The sequence below is a fragment of the Uloborus diversus genome, chromosome 4 (assembly GCF_026930045.1).
Source record: "Uloborus diversus isolate 005 chromosome 4, Udiv.v.3.1, whole genome shotgun sequence".
Taxonomy (NCBI): Eukaryota; Metazoa; Arthropoda; class Arachnida; order Araneae; family Uloboridae; genus Uloborus; species Uloborus diversus.
The window spans coordinates 183,369,969-183,385,820 of NC_072734.1; positions in this window are offsets into that span (position 1 = coordinate 183,369,969).

A 15,852-nucleotide genomic window follows, 5' to 3' on the forward strand; every position below is an offset into this window, starting at 1 on the left:
TTTTTGTGCACTCTCATTTGCGAGAACGTTTTGCGTGCGTTTTTTTTTTTTTTTGCCAGAGATTATATTATTTATTATTATCGTTATTTTTTTGTGAGGTACATGCAAATTTCATGTACAATTTTGACATACTGTACGAAATTGTGTATTTCAACAAAACGATTGCGAGGTAAGTACGTCAAGTGATTTTAAACGAGTTTAACACAAGAAATTTCGCTTATTGTAAGAACACGAATGATAAAGTTTTTACGTTTTAAGAAATTTCCTACGTGGGAAAAAAAGCACACATGTAGGGCAATGGCGCCAGTAAAAGACAAGGGTCCAGTAACATTAAGTCATAAATTTGGATTTAAATAATAAGAATTTTAGGCTAGTGAAACTGATGTTGCTGTGACCCATTAATACGAGGCAAACATCTAGTGTTATCATATGGAATTTTATAAGCCATTTGATTTTTATAAGGCAGTGGTGAAATTTATAAGCAGCCACTACGAGGTCTGCCGGTGTTTCATGTTCATTTGAATTTAATAAGGTTTTAGATCAAAAATAAAGATCTTTTCACATTTTGAAAATAACGAGCTGATGTGTGCATCACATGACTTCCTTTTACTCCAATTTAATGTCATTTCCCCATTATTCGCTATTTTAATGTGATTCAATATTTATTCTCTAAATATCACCAACAATGGCCAAATTGAAACCAAAAAAAAACTCCGCCAAATTTGTCGCCAAGTTGGCGACAAAACTTGGCGACCAAAAGACTGGCGATATATCGCCAAGTGTCCGACAAATTATAACGCCACTTGAGTTTACATCGAAATTAACAATGATTTCCCCCCAAAAAGGTGCAAAAGACCCCCTTAGGAACATCCGAAAGCAACCAAAAGGGGAGGTGCACAACTAGACCCCACTACGAGTCTATGTACCAAATTTCAACTTTCTAGGACATACCATTTTTGAGTTATGCGAGATACATACGCACATACGCACATACGCACACACACATACGCACATACATACAGACGTCACGAGAAAAGTCGTTGTAATTACCTCGGTGATGGTCAAAATGGATATTTCGCGTGTCTATACATTCTTAGGCACTTTTCCGCATGTGGTCGAATCGAAAAAAAAAACTCAACATTCATTTGGGGGTGAGCAAAATGGAAATTAAGGGCGATTTTTGAGTGAAAATTTTTTCGCGAATACAATACTTCCTTTTTTGTAAAAGGAAGTAAAAATGGGAATTCGGTCCAATACTCATCCTATCAGTTACTGGGTTTTATCAGAATGTTCGGTGTCAGTTACTAGATGTCGGCCTTTTTTTCAACATTGCTGAATAAAAATAGAATTAACTAATTCAGATGAACCAGAAGCAGCCAAGCGTTAGATGGGATGTAGTAATATGAGATAAAATAGTTTTCATAGTCTAAATACATTAAAAGTCTCATAAAATTGAGTTAATCTGAGAGCGATGTCTTAAGCATATCTGTTACTGGTGCCGTTACTCTAAATGAAATTTCTAAAAATGTTCGCATGTGTATTTGAAAATCACATTAAGGATGATTTGGCACAAAAAAGATTTGACGAGAATCAAAGTAGTGGCCCTGTCTTTAATTCGTTTAATGAACATCGTAAGATTTTTAGTTATTTTTTACGCGAAACATTTTTTTCTTTATTTCACTAAGTAACTTAAAATTTAAAAATAATAATAATAACAAATAAATTCAGAAAACCACCCCATTTATTAGTGTATTTAGCATCTCATGGTGCTGAGAGTGCCATCAGTGTGTTGGCACGCTCAGCTTCAGTCTGCCTTCAGCTCGGTTCTTCACTCTTGTTGACTGAGGTGTTCTAATAACTGTACCTGAGAGCCAGAGTGACATAAGTCCAAAAATTGCGATTTTCTGTTTATTAGTGCAATGTATGTGGAAGCCTACTCTGCATCGAGCCATGAGAACATAATTGTTTTGAAAAAATTATCATTTTCAATTTTTTACCAGGTTTAAAAGAGCGCGCGTCCCATCCCTTGCATGGGCCAGAAAAACATTTTTCCTCTCTACTGTAAAATTATCATATTGTGACTTACGTCGTTCTGGCTCTGAGGTAAAAAATAAGAATGAAATTGCAGTCTCTTAGGATGTGATAACCGAATGTCTAGTATATTGCATGTATAATACGGTGTTCCCCCCAAAATGAAAATTGATTTTTCAAGTTGCACAGTCTCTTATATTTTCCCTTTTATGTCAAAACATTTCTTTAAAAAGTTCCATTTTATTTGAGCTACGGCAACCAGTGCCAACTTGAGTGTGAAAGTGTGAAACAGCACTGTGTACCAGGTCGAACCGAATAAAAAAAAGAGAAAAAAAGAAAAATAAATACTAGAAGCTTGAAATTTCTTGTTGATCAAACTTTGCCCCCATAACCCCACGTTCAACACAAAAATATTCATCTACATAGAAAAAAAAAATATTTAATTGTCCAGCAGGCGGACTAATTTTTTAAAAAATTTTCAGAAAAAAAAAAAAAACAAAAAAACAAAAACGATTGTTTTCATATTAGTTCTTTAATTAACTCACGAGCTGAGTCGCCCGGCTTTTCAGGGTCTACCTCAAAAATACAAGTTATATGTCAAGTGACGCGTGCTCAAAAATAAGGCTTGAACAAAAAACAAACAAAAAAAAACATTCAAATTTTGCGGCATATTGCAGAAAAATAACCAAAAAGGAAACATTTTAAATCTCCCGATTACAGGAGAAGCCTTTAAAACAAAACCCACAATTTTATTTGCTCATATTCGAAACAAAAAATGGCAACATATCTTTCATTTTATGATATTCTTCACTCTACAAATTTCAGTAACGGAAAGTTGAGATGGAGGAAATAAATACTATTAATGGAGGAAAGTCTTCATAAAAATAGGGGTTTTATGTCGAAATTTAAGAATCATAACTAACAGTTTTTAATTGATGTCTCCGCTAATTTTTATCGGAGGATTTTGTTAAATAGCCAAACATAAAGACGGGAAAATTAAGAATCTATCGATACCTGGTTCGATAGTAAGTTCACTGGAGTTCAGGAGAAGAATCGTAGACATTGATACATAGATACATATATACATACGCTCAGTTTTTAATAATATAAGATAATCAAAATCATGGTGCAGATTTAGACATTAAAAAACCATGAAATCGAGAGAAAATTCATTACATATTTGAAAAACGCAAACAAAAGTAGTGATATATGTTTTGAGGAAACATGAAAGTATCGAAAAGCACTACCCTTCCTCCTTATAAAATAATGGTGTTTTATTTTCAATTCTTGAGAGAATAAATGCTCTTATTCTACATCATCCATTCTATTCAAAATATATGAATATAGACATCAGGAAAGAGAACAAAAATATTTAAAACAGAAAGCTTTTGAATTCTTTGCCATGATGTTACATTTTCAATTTTGTTTGTGTGGCATATTCTGTTGTTTACTGTTATCAGTAAAATTCCATTCCCAAACGGTTTTTTATGACAGCTTGAGTGACGCGTTATTTTGTTTGTTCTCAACTATTCAAGAATATTGAATCGTGCCAATATATTAAGCATACCTGAAAAATACAATTTTCGAGAATCCGTATATAAAGTCTTCTAGAAACAGGGTTTTGTCACGGTTTCCCTTTTGTTGGTTTGGTTGTTAAAGAATATGAAGTGCAAGATAAATACTGCAGAAATGAGTTTTCGAGATATTTGAAGAAGTGTGTGTTGGATTCAATACTAACAACAGGGAAATGTTATTAGACGTTTTTTTCGCGCCTTTTTTTCAGCGGAAACTAAATGAGCAAGCATGTACAATAAAGCAAGAATAAAATAGGTGACAAAAATGCAAAAAAAAAAAAAAAAAGAAAAGAAAAGAAAAGAAAAAAGAAAACTTTGCAGTTACTGCCTTTCACCTGCTCATGGCAGAATAAGGTTCGGTTCTGCATAACATTTTGGTGGGGTTTTTTTGAAAAAAAATTAATATATTAAAAGAAAAATTGTATAATTTTTATTAAAAGAAAAAATTTCGTATATATAAATTATCTAATTTATATTAAAAGAAAAAAAAAAGAAAAATTTGCAGATACTGCCTTTTACCTGCCCACGCAGAATAAAGTTCGGTTCTAAAAACATTTCAGTGTTTTTTTTTAAATAAAAATTAATATATTAAAAGAAAAATTATATAATTTATATTAAAAGAAAAAATTAATATAATAAATTATATTATTTATTTTAAAAGAAAAAAAGAAATGAAAAATGAAAAATTTGCAGTTACTGCCTTTTACCTGCCCACAGCAGAATAAGGTTCGGTTCTGCATATTATTAATTTTTTTAATACATTAACTCAGAACTGTAATTTCTGCCATGGCGGTGGATTCAGACAGAGAGTCGAAGAGGGGGAGTATGCCTTTTTTTTGGGGGGGGGTACAGATGTTGGAGTCGGAGTTGAAGGATATTAAAACTCTTGGAGCTGAAGTTGGGAGTTGGTCGTTTTTACTCTGACCCCGCAAAATTGGTAAAACATTTGAGCTTTAAATTCATATTTCTTTAGTTCAGCCATATTATATAAGGAATGTATTAAAAGTGTGCGTACAATTTTACTTTAAAAACAGAGTTTCTCAAAATGTCCGCTTTATAAAACTCATGTTTCTTTTTAAAGAAACCTACTTTACACATTGCTATCAAATGTGCACCACATTTTATTCATATGTTTGTAATGTACAGAAGATAAGTCATTGCTTTAGGACTCACCTTTTACAAAACAGTTGTTGTTGTTGTCAAAACATGTTTTTTTCTTTTTTTGAGCAATCACGATTGCTCATTGTTCTCATTTGACTGTTTTGAATTCCTATCATTTTATTTTCCCACCACCTCCCTCTGCCAGCACCACCGTCGCGTCGACCGACCTCGCGATGCTGCTTCTCTTGTGAAAACCGTCTCCAGGTTGCGTCCATATCCTACACACACAGGCACACTCATGTCTGCGCACAGACACAAACACACACTCCCACACATACACATACTCATGCCTGCACACAGACACAAACACATATGCCTACATACACACACACACACAGCACTGCATATACAACATGCACACACATGCATACATACACACACACGCGCCCACACACATGCGCCTACGCAAACACATACGCACATTTATACACACACGCTCGTGATTGCGAAAAACATAATTTGAATTCAAAATGCCAAAAATTCAAATTAATGTATTTTTTTTAAATTTAAAGAGTAACTAGGGTAACGGCACGAGTAGACAAAGGTCCAATAACAGACAGTCGTAAGTTTGGATTTGAATAATAAGAATTTTTGGCGGGTAAAACTGATTTTGCTGTGGCCCATGAATACGGTGCAACCATATAGTGTTATCATAGTGAATTTATAAGTCAGTTGGTATTTACAAGGCAGTGGTGGAAGGTTAAAAACAGCCTCACGAGGTCTGCCAGTGTTTCAGGTTTATTTGAATTTAATGAGGTTTTAGATGTAAAAATAAAGAACTTTTGCACATTTTATATAGAAAAGGGGGATTAATATCCATTACCGATATTTTCCACATCCTATCCGTTCCTTGGTATCATCAGAATTGCCGGTGTCTGTTAGTGGAGGGTCGGACCATTTTGCGAAATTGAGCGAATAAAAATGGCATGAACTAATTCAGGAAATCCAGAGGCAGCCAAAAGTTAGATGAGATGTAGTTGCATGAGGGGAAACCAGTTTTAAAAGTCTAAATACATTAAAACGCTCAGAAAATGGAGTTAACAGACATGCTTAAGATATCGCTCTGAGGTTACTGGTGGCGTTACCCAGTTGATTAAAATTTAGTGAATTATGAAATAAATACAACTTTATTAAAATATATTCTCAGTAGACTCTTTCATATATCTTGAAACCATTGAAAAATGTATCTTTCTATTTTCAAAACGTTTTGAAGAAAAAGGGGACATTGGATCTGGAAATTTAACATTACGCGTATACTTCCCTATAGTAACTACAGGCGTCCCACGTATAACACGGTACTACTTGTAAAACAGTTTCAACATTTTACGGTACCAAATTTGCGATTATTATAACACGGTTTTGATATTTCACGGTGCGAAACTTGAATTTAATACTTAATGCTTTTGATATAACTCAAATGTTGTATTTATAAAAGATGGAATTTCATTTTTGTTGAATACATTCTGTTGATGGTTGATGACTCTAGTAAGTTCTTATTTTGTTTTTATGAAACTTGGTTTCGATGTAACACGTACACATCCCTTGATTTACATTATTTATAAGTCTCGTATAACACGGTTTCGATATAGCACGGTACACATCGCTTGATTTATATTATTTCTAAGTCTCGTATAACACGGTGTCGACATAACACGAAAAACGGTTTCGATATAACACGATTCATCTTATAACCTAATTTTTCTCATGTACATACATAATTAGTATTAAAAATAAGCTAAAATGTTATTTTTAAAAGAAGTCTCGTATAACACGGTTTCGATACAGCACGGAACCAATTAACCGTGTTATACGAGGGATGCCTGTATAAAGTTTATTTGAAAAGACGTTGCTTATAAATGGAGCACGTAAATTTAATTTTATTGATGCAAATTAGAGAAAAAAATAAAGTACCACAAATAGTACATTCTGAACTAGAACGTATCGCTTACTCAAAAAAAAAAAAAAAAAGGGCTTACAATTTACTACGAATAGAGTTAAATCAGTAATAATAACGCCCTCAAAGCTCACTCAGCTATTCAGATTAGATAAACTTCCAACATTCTGCTAGACGAATACTATGTTTGTAACTATTTCTTTAAAAGAAAGAAATCAAAGCATGTACATAGCGAGTATCGACTCGACTGGAATTCCTTTCATCTGCCGTTCGAACAGGAGTTCTTTCCATCCGAAAAGTGATACTTTCCGAAACTGAATGGTGACGAATGGGATTTCTTTGACTTGGAACAAGAAAAGTGCATAAGAGTAAATCGAGCCGCCAGAATAATTTCACATGAGAGAATGTTAACTCTATTCTCAACAATTTAGTTTTGAAAATCTTATAATTTTAAGCTTGATTCTTTTAACGTGAAAATGACAGAAAGTAATTGTGCCAACAGAAGTATATTTGCTGTTGCTTAAATGCATTTAAACCGCATAAAGAGTTACATACTTTTTATGTTTCGGTTGCAAAATGTCTCGTCATTCATTGTTACAAATGTCTTATCAACATTTTGTTTATCTGTGAAACTTTGTGTTTACAAGTAAATTGCATGCTTCATGCCGAGGATATTTTTTTTCATTTTAGAAAAGATGCCGTTTCCTCATTAAATTAATTTCTAAACTGGGATTATTTTTATTAAAAAAAAGTGTTTAACCACGTCTTTTGAGTTTGCTGCTGCATAGAAAACAAACAAGTGTAGAGTGAACGCCGGTTAGTTGAACCAGTGGTTCATTCAACCGAACGCTTTAATGAATTAAATCGTCAAAAACAGAACAAAATCCAGCTTGACTGATGTAGCCGTTTTAAGGAATCAAACCTGTTTAGAACAAAAGTGATTCATAAAAACGGCTGTCACTGTTTTTTGAAAGTATTTTATGCGTTCCTTAAAGGTATAATCATGCAAGTTAGTATCATAGGTTTCAATCTTTTGCATTTTTGATAGATATATTGAACGTTTATTGATTTTCTGGGAAAAATACGTATATGTAGTTTGGAGTATATGGTTATGAGAGTTTTTTTAAAACGAAATACCAATCTTTTGTAGGAATATTTTTGCTAAGTATATTAGCAAACCTGCCAGTTTTAAGCTAACTATAGGTAGCTCTTTTTATGCTAAAATACTTACAAGTGGTGTACAATAGTACAGCATTAGTAAGAACAGTATGTATTCTGACACTGTACCTAATTCATTGCTCACTGTTCATCTCGGTCAAAATACTGAGCTGTTTAACTAATTTTGCAGTATAAAGGATATTAGCGTTCGTATCATTTTGTGAATTGCAGTACATTTTCGCCTTAATTTAGTTTCCGAAATTTCGAAAACGATTCGGATAATCAACGATTCAGAACTTTTGAGTTCGGATATTGGAGTAGTATTATGCGTGAAAAACACTCATTTCATTACAAATGTAAGCATTCACTTTGCAGAGAAAATTTTAGCTTTCTAGGTTGGGTATTTTTAACTATTTTTAATAAATGCACCTACATTATTTCGAATAACCAATTGCCGTACGAGTAGGTATACCAACTCTGTTTTTTTTTTATTTTTATTTAATCATTCTTTTGTGTAAAATAAAGGTATTTTGAGATCGATACTTTTTTTTTTCTTCTGATGACAGCGATGAAGTTACAAGATTGCGCTTCCAAAACCCGATGTCTGTATAATTATCATTCTTATATCTTTCACATATGTTCGTTGGGCATTACTGTATAAACTGTACTGTATAAATTTTAGGAGGCTATTCTAAAATTAATGCAATTAGTATGAATCGACGTTCATAAAACAATCTGCATACACTTTACAAAAATTAATATTGTCTTATGTAATTAAATACTGAGCGTATGTATCAATGTATGTACATGTGTATCTATGCATATACCTATGTATCTATGTAGTCATCTATGTATCTATGTCCAAGTTTCCTCTCAAGAACGACAGTGAACTGAACATCGAACCAGGTATCGATGCATTTGTAATCTTCCCGTCTTTATGTTTGGCTATTTAACATAATCCTCCAGTAATAATTCGTGCAGATATCAATTAAAAACTAATAATTATGACACTTAAATTGCGACGTAAAATTACTATTTTTCGAAGGCTTTCCTCCGTTCAAATTATTATTCAGTGCTACAACACAACTTTCCGTAACAATGCTTTTATTAAAATTTGCAGCATGAAGAAAATCATTGAGAAGAAAGATCTGTTGCCATTTTGTTTTCTCGAATTTGAACAAATAAAATTATATATTTTGTTTTGAGACTTTTCCTATAATCGGAAGATTTAAAATGTTTCCTTTTTGGTTATTTTTCCTCTATCTGCCGCAAAATTTTAATGATTTTTTTTTTGTTTAAGCCTGGTTGTTGAACACGCGTCACTTGACTTAACTTTTATTTTCGAAGCAGACCATGCAAAGCCGGGCGACGCAGCTAGTCATTAATTATAACTTTTCTTTTCATGTAAGAAGCACGTATTTTTTAAAAACTGTAGTAGCTTACGCTATTTTCTCTTTAATCGGGTTTGTGGAGTGTCAATCGTCTCATCGATTTCTTACGTATTGGACTTTCGAAGAGTATTTTACTTGACACGTTCTCCTCCGCAGTCTGATGATGACGGATGATATGAACAAAATTGTTTTAACTCTTAGGGAAAACAAAAGATTCAGAATGTGAAAAAGATAAAATAATGCATCTAAACTTTACAATATAAAAATATGATTTTCTAACCTTACGTAAAAAAAGTTTTTTTTAAATAGTTTATATTTTAAGTTAGTAATATTTAACTGGAGCTGTGGTGTCTAGATTTTACTGTTGATAAGTCAAAATGTTTATAATATTTGAAAAAATATTATCGTTTTTTTTTTCTATCGTTGTTCTAACATTATTGAATTGTTTTCTGGATTTAAAAAAAAAATGCATGTTCTCGGTTCGCATCTCAATATAAATATGTTGACAAACTTCTTTTATAGCGAAATAGATAAGAAGCATTGTTTTTTTCATAAAGCTGTCTGATAGATTTTGTTTCCGTCTTGTAGCGAATTAGCAATTTAAGTTTCTCAACAGTGTGTCAAGAAGTGCAATATAAACTTTGCTTTCTTGATTGTGAGTGGTGTCATTTGTATTTGTTTTTGTGACATGGGCAAATTTTAGTACTTCGATTGCTTTAGCTTCAAAATGGAAATAATGTCGAGTCAGATTAAAAAAAAAGCATAAAATTCAATTCCAACAAAACAGACGGAAGAACAAGTCTGACTAAATTCTAAAGAAACGTCAATGTGCCCGTAGATCGTCCGAAGAAGAACGTGAAAAAACAAAATGACATGTATTAAAAAAAGCCCTTTATAGGTCATTAAAACAAATTAGAATCTGAAAAATACTAGTTCACATTTTGTAAAAATACGTCATTTAATGTTTTGCCGCTAATTTTCACTCAAAATTACATTAATTATTGAAATTTATGATGTTTTCAACAAACTTGCATCAGCTTTGGAACAAATTATGTCGGCTTTGCCAGATGATGAAGATATATCTTCTAGATTGCATCATTTTCGGTTCCTCATTTGGCTCGAAGTCACAAATTCTCTGAATTTGGCTAGATTCAGAACGTAATAGGCAACTGCTAGTTACTGAGATTTGAAGCAGTGTTTTATCAAAGAGTGAAATTCCGTAACCACAAACTTCCAAAGCACCACAAATTTTGTTCGTTGTAACGTTTTACTGGAATTCAAGGCATGCAATTGATACTAAATTCAGACCAAATATTGTTTTATTGAAACGAATATTTTGTTGTAATGGTACTCGTTGTAACCGATCGTAGGGTATTTGGAAGTAAATACATATTTACTTTTGTGCTCATGTTGGTTTTAGGATATTGACATTGACACAATTGCTGGACAGTTTTGAAAGTATACATTTTATTTGTAAATAATGTGAATAAATTTTATGTATTTCTCAAAGGATTGAAGATATTTCCTCAACGTATATTTAAATTTCTGTCACAAAGCAAGGTGTTTTTTTCTAAAGTTACTTATATTGCCAGACCGTTTTTGGAAACTAAGGTATTGTTATTTATTTGTATAAGTTCTAGAATTATTTTGTTCGCAGTTGTACACTTAAATATGAAATGACTGTCAATTTCACTAATGTCAATTTTACGATTAAAACTTCCGAATCGGAACTAAGTTAAATTAGAACCATAAACGTTCAAGGAAGAAACTAAACATATTCTTATAGTAAACATTTGTTTCGTAAAAGAGATATATGATACGTTCCAGAAAATATTCTAACTTATAAGAATACTAATAAAAAAAAGAAAACATTTTATTATGAAATAAAAATTAAGTTTGTATAGGAATAAGGTTTTTTTAACTCTTGCCAAACATTTTATTAGGTTCCAGTAGTATTACAAACCGTTTAAAAAATTTCTTTTCTTTATTCTCTTCTTTTTTTTTTTTCAAAAAATAGTACAGGAAAAACTTTCCTCACAACACTTGACACAGAGGTGCATTTTTATTTCCTTTTCGTCTAACTCTCTATGATATTCTTTCTCCGTATGGAATTTGAGGAAAGAATTTCTCTCGAGGAATTCGTGTCTTTTTTTCCGCAATTTGATGATGACGAATGATTTAGAAATAATGACTTCGCTTCCAAAAGAGAGAAGGGAAATGGAGAAACTAAACATTGTATCATACCGAGATCAATTCTTACGCTTGGAATTATGATTTTTGTCCAAAGTCTTGGAGACAGCTTTAGTCACGTGATGAGCAGTTGAACAAATAATGAGGAAAAGAGATATAGATATCAAAAAAATTTAATACACCTGTTTTTTAGATTGAGATGTATAAAAAATGTCTTCTGTAGCAGATTACAGTACATTTCATATCAATAATATTTTCTACTATGTTAAAGGGATCATGATGTTATATTTTTTAACAGAATAGGTTGGAAAAGTACTAGCTTCTATACACGCACCAATAAAATGCTAGCATTTCCTTTTTTTTTTTTAATGTTTTAACAAGATGAAAGTTAATTCAGTTGAAAAAGACCATGATAGGAAAAAGAGGAAAAAACTCAACACGCGTGTACTAAATTTTTTTAGACAAGTTAACAAAAAAGTTAATTAGGTGTAGAAGGTGGTGCAATAAAATTGTCTCTGTATATGAAATCTTAGCAGACGCCTTTCAAATGATTTATACCGACAATTTTTCGTTACACGCCAACCATGCCAACGTTATTTGTGATTTTTGAACAAGCTGATCATTTTGAGTTGGAAAAAACAGTGAATGCGGCAATTTAACAACCTGGAAGCCTCTCACTGTAACCGTAACTGTGTTTCATATATACGAGATTTTTTTTTTTTTTTTTTTGACACATGACGTTAGGAAGCTAGGAAAATATTTCATACTTTTGAGTAAACACCCGCATACAAATGATAAGAGAAACACTTATATCATTTGGAGCAAGATTCATTTGTGATAACCCAGGAAGGCAATTGCTACCCATAGTGATTCAAAAAGTTTACCTAACAAAATCCCCCGGGAAATTCTCTTAGCTGAAAATATCCAGTACACATTTGAAACACTTTAATTTCAGAACACTTTTTGCCAGCGCTTGAGTGTGAACTAAAATACGCTCCGAATTTTCTCCGCTAAAAAGTGTGTACTGAAATGTACTCCAAATCTGTTACGAATGTGCCTTAATCAGGATGTTTGATTAATTTAAACTTAGAAACACACTGGAGAACAGACCGGGGGCCCATTTGAAAGCAGGTTGGTAACACTTGTGAAATCATCGCTTCTCCTTTGTAAAAATATAATTCTATAAACTCCTTTAAATAACAGCCGAAATAATCTCTCAATTTGATACTACTAGGATATTTGAGGCAGTGAGAAGCAAAGGGATGTAAGTGGATACTTTTAAGTTTTGAGTAAAATAAGTTTGAAGATAAGACCCTAGGTAGACTTTCATTGATTTTTTTTTTCTAAACCACGCTATACAGCAGCACATACCAGGGCTACTAGTACCATCTCTTGCCCCAAGACAGAGCAGAGGTTCACCTACCATGTGTACCTGTTATCTCCCAATTTTTAATTTTGCCACTTGCATCTCTTTGCTTCTCACTGCCTCAAATGATGTCATCCTATGAGGGGGTTGTGACATTGTGACCTTTTGACAAAGGGGAAAGAGGGGGTAACAAGAAATGTGACATCACACATTTTTATTAAAAATTTTTTTTATAACAATATGTTTTATGTAATTTAGTGTGACATGGGGAGGGGGAGTGGGTAAGGTGAAGTGTCATAAAAGAGAGAAAGAGAGGGTCACAAACAAGAAGTGGAGTATAGTCGATGTATAAGCCAAGATTTAGTGACGAGTTCTCACATTTAGCTTTAAGTGCATTCAAATTGCAATTTCTTCAGGAAAATAGAGCCCTCAAGTTTTCTGATTTTTCCAAAAGTCACGTTGCTTAATTTCCCTGGATTGCACTTAAAGCTACTAATGTTCACAGTACCCTACTCTAAAACAATGAATTGTAGAATAAGTAGCGACACGTCCGTCATCTTGGGGTTTTAATTTTGCCACTTACATCCCTTTGCTTCTCACTGCCTCATTTGTTGCAACAGATTTCTGTCGGATGGTCAGACAAATGCCGTCAAAAAAGAAGAAGAATTTCCTGGTCGAACATCGTCCATTGCCCGTCGGTACGATTAACAGCAAAATTACTGGTATGATTACAGCTAAGTTTCAAAAGTGCTGTAAAATGTGTCTCGATAAAGTCTGCTACAAAGTGTTCTAAAAGAAGGGACATGTGTCAGTGCTGAAAAAATACTCTCAAATGCATTCAAGTGTGCTAAACCAAAAACATGTTCTGAACAGTTTTTAGAAGTATTTTTTAAAGTATTTCTAAAACTGCTTCGAAGTGTGTTAAAAAAAGGGACCAAATGCCCGTGTTCAAACTGGGGCATTCCAAGGTATTTTTGACATTTATGTAGAGTCCGTAACATGACCTTTTTTGCCATAACTTTTGAATTCACCGTTTGATTTGCAAATTATTTTAATTTGAGCTGGTGTGTTGGTAGGAAATGATCAAAATAAAATATGCTAATCAAACAGTAAATTAAAAAGTTATGGCAAAAAAGGTCACGTTACGGACTCTACATAAATGTCAAAAATACCGTGGAATGCCCCAACTCTATGTAAAATGATTTTGCAAAGTGTTTGAATACTTCCAATGTACATAAAAATTACTCTGGATTTTTGTCTTTATTTATTATTTTGCGTCTGTGAGTGCATGTTTGTTTTTTTCTATTGCATATACATCTGAGAAAAGAAAACCCAAAAAATTTTTTATTCCATTTTTTTTGGCATAAACATATATTTTTGTATTATAAGCTATAAACGCAAGGCTCTTTTGAATAACTAACACCAATTAAATGGATGACTTTAGAATAGCAAACATTCCTTTAACTTAGTTAAAAAAAAACCTATTATTTACTTTTAAAACAATAGTATGACTAATAGACTATTTCTGTTAGTGTATTCAAATCTATCCTGGTTTATCAGGCACTTTATCAAGCAAGATAGGGTAGGATGCATAATGTAAAATATGTCTAAAAATGTTTGATCATACAATAGAATGATGCATAAGTTACAGTTTCATGAAGTGAAAATGTAGAAATTCGTGTTCGAAACGATAGCTGTCATGAACTTAGCTAAATTAAAGCAGTGAGTGCGAAATGAAAGATTTTGAACACTCGAGCGTTGCGGTCCAATCATTTTGAAGCTTTCACTTAGTAGATTTTTAAATTGCTCATGACAATAGCACTTGACATGGTATCTTGTATCCTCACATTTTGGAGATTCACATCTGTTATTTGCGCAGGTTATTTTTAACTTTTATTACTTCCTTTTACAAAAAAGGAGGAATTGTATTCGCAAAAAAAAAATCACTCTAAAATCGGCCTTAATTTCCATTTTGCTCACCCCCGAATGAATGTTTAGTCTTTTTCTCGACCCGACCACACGTGGATATATGCCCAGGACAGACACCCGAAATATCCATTTTGACGATCCCCGAGTAAATTACAACGAGGTTTCTCGTGACGTCCGTATGTATGTATAAATGTGCGTATGTGTGTATGTACGTATGCATCTCGCATAACTCAAAAAACGGTACGTCCTAGAAAGGTGAAATTTGGTACGTTGACTTCTAGTGGGGTCTAGTTGTGCCCCTTCCTTTTTGGCTGCATTGGGATGTTCCTAAGGGGGACTTTTACACCTTTTTTGGGGGAAATCATTGTTAATTTCAGTCCTTACTCAAGTGGTGTTATAAGTAGCCAAGCTTTTTGCTGCCTGGCAAAAAAATGTAGCGGATTTTTTTTTTTTTAATTTTAATTTTTAAGTCTGATTTTAATTCGCCGAATGTTGGTGATATTTAAAGAGTTAACCACTGAATCACATTAAAATTGCCAATAATGGGGAAATAATCTGTGTAGAACCTTTTTACTTTCTTCTATATCTTACTAATATTATATATGCGAAAGTTTGTCTGTATGGATGGATGTATGGATGTATGGATGGATGTATGGATGTTTGTTACTCTTTCACGCAAAAACTACTGAACGGATTTTGATGAAACTTTACAATAATATAGCTTATGCATCAGAATAACACATAGGGTAGTTTTCGTCCCGTTATGGGGGGCAAAACCCCCTTAGGGGGGCAATAAAACACAATTTTTGTATAAATTCTCTAATATTGGGATGAAAAAATACTTGCACATATTTACATTATATGTCCATCGAAAGCTCTGATTTTTCTGCTGAAGATGGCACCTGTTCGAAATTTCTAAGTAGAATAAAAAACGAGTTATGAGCTTTTTAGATCCATGTTCGAAGGCTTTCCTCAACTCAATACAGTATTTAGTGTATCATCTCAACTCCCTGTCGATAGCGACAATTGTTGTATTGTTGACTTTCTTTGCTTTTCGTGATTTTTCAAGGCTTTTCTCAATTCAAATCTTGAAGTAAGATTTTTGCACAAAATTGGCAAATAATACATGATTTGGCTGATGATTTTCCATTTAAACGG